At 42.2% G+C, this 2,416-nt stretch overlaps 1 pseudogene across 1 annotated transcript; it reads left to right on the forward strand.

The window, feature by feature from the left end:
- Positions 1–443: 443 nt before the first annotated feature.
- On the forward strand, positions 444–2,102 carry LOC105505969 (annotated as a pseudogene). The gene has a single exon (XR_001000847.1). The product of XR_001000847.1 is annotated as a succinyl-CoA ligase [GDP-forming] subunit beta, mitochondrial pseudogene (transcript).
- Positions 2,103–2,416: the final 314 nt, after the last annotated feature.

The raw sequence follows: 2,416 nt of genomic DNA on the forward strand, positions 1-2,416 counted from the left end.
ACAAAACTGCCTCTCAGACTAAAATAGCTGCTTCAAGAGTGCCACATTAATATGTTGTAAGTTTGTTCACATTGTTACCTTCATCTTCCTACTCACTATGTCAATTAGGAATGGCTTATGATGCAACTAATAGCCATTATCAAAGGCATAAGGAAAGACATTTATGACTTCACATCACAAGCAGTCTCCAGACAGATGATTCCCGGGGTTGACTCAACTGCTCAACGGGGTCACAGAGACCCAGTTCCTGTCCGGTTTTCTTCTGCCATCCTTAACTCCTTGGCTTTTAGTTCTCACTCTCATCACTTCATGGTTGCAAGATGGCTGCCACAGTTCCAAGCATCACATCTTCATACAAGGCAGGAAAAAAGGGAAAGGGGCAGTAGTTAAAAAGCTGTTAGAGTGCCGGGTTTCCTGTTTAAGATGGCGTCCCTGTGGCCGGAAAGCTTTTGCGCGCCCTAGGACTGCGGCCCCGCTTCCTGGCGGCTGGGTCCCAGGCAGTTCAATTAACCTCCAGAAGATGGCTGCACTTGCAGGAATACCAGAGCAAGAAACTTATGTCTAATAACGGAGTGAGAGTTCAAAGATTCTTTGTAGCAGACACTGTGAATGAAGCTCTGGAGGCTGCTAAGAGACTAAATGCAAAAGAAATTGTTTTAAAAGCCCAGATCTTAGCTGGAGGAAGAGGAAAAGGTATCTTTAATAGTGGTTTGAAAGGAGGTGTTCAGTTAACAAAAGACCCTAATGTTGTGGGACAGCTGGCTAAACAAATGATTGGGTACAATCTAGCGACAAAACAAACTCCAAAAGAAGGTGTGAAAGTTAACAAGGTGATGGTTGCTGAAGCCTTTGACATTTCCAGAGAAACCTACCTGGCAATTCTGATGGACAAGTCCTACAATGGCCCCGTGCTGGTGGGCAGCCCCCAGCGGGGTGTCGACATTGAAGAGGTGGCTGCTTCAAACCCAGAGCTCATTCTTAAGGAGCAAGTTGACATTTTTGAAGGAATAAAGGACAGCCAAGCTCAGCAGATGGCAGAAAATCTAGGCTTCGTTGGGCCTTTGAAAAGCCAGACTGCAGATCAACTTACGAAGCTGTATAATCTCTTCCTGAAAACTGATGCTACTCAGGTGGAAGTGAATCCCTTTAGTGAAACTCCAGAAGGACAAATTGTCTGTTTTGATGCCAAGATAAACTTTGATGACAATGCAGAATTCCGACAAAAAGACATATTTGCTATGGATGACAAATCAGAGAATGAGCCCATTGAAAATGAACCTGCCAAATATGATCTAAAATACATAGGACTAGATGGGAACATTGCCTGCTTTGTGAATGGTGCTAGGCTCGCCATGGCTACTTGTGACATCATTTTCCTTAATGGTGGGAAGCCAGCCAACTTCTTGGATCTTGGAGGTGGTGTAAAGGAAGTTCAAGTATATCAAGCATTCAAATTGCTCAGAGCTGATCCTAAGGTTGAAGCCATCCTTGTCAATATTTTTGGTGGTATCGTCAATAGTGCCATCATTGCCAATGGGATCACCAAAGGCTGCTGGGAGCTAGAACTCAAGGTGCCCCTGGTGGTCCAGCTTGAAGGAACCAACGTCCAAGAGGCCCAGAAGATACTCAACAACAGCAGACTCCCCATTACTTCAGCCATTGGCCTGGAGGATGCAGCCAAGAAGGCTGTGGCCAGTGTGGCCAAGAATTAATGTCTTTGTCCTAATCCGATGGGGAAAGAAAGCCATTTTTCCACAAAAAGGGACGGTTCATCATTGTGAAAGAAATGGTTATCTCATTGGGGAGGAAAAGGGGGGAGAAGGCAAGAATCACTGAAAAATCTTAAATCTGTGTTTTCTGGAATAATATATGTAGACAGCCTAAATCTGATTTGAGTCTTTATAAAAATAATATCTTGTATTCTCATACTCTTTTGTCATTGTAAGCCTGCCCAGTAGGCAGTGTTCTGCAGACTTTGGGAAGTGGTCTGTGTGGCCAACTCTTGTGTGTCTAGACAGAATTTGAAATCAGGTCCTGCTTCATTTACAAGTATTTTGGTGGGCATCTAATCCTACATAACGAAAAAGAAAAACAGACCATTTAAAAACTCAGACAAGATTATATTTAATGTATTAATTGCTAAAAAGGCACAAGATTACACTGAACATATTAGCTACTAAAAAGGCACTGCCAAGACATTCAAGCAAATAGCTATTACACACTGCAGCAGATTTTACAGATTTCTAATTCCAACATATGTTTGAAAAATCCATGAGTGTTCCAAAATATATTTAATGGAAGGTCTGCATTAATATACCATTCATGTGTTTTTACCATTTGCCTTAATATTGAATACACTATTTACCTCACACCAAAAAGAAAACCAGAAACCTTATTTGTGATTTTGGAGTGGAAG

The sequence above is a fragment of the Colobus angolensis genome, unplaced genomic scaffold, assembly GCF_000951035.1.
Source record: "Colobus angolensis palliatus isolate OR3802 unplaced genomic scaffold, Cang.pa_1.0 Scaffold10, whole genome shotgun sequence".
Lineage (NCBI taxonomy): Eukaryota > Metazoa > Chordata > Mammalia > Primates > Cercopithecidae > Colobus > Colobus angolensis.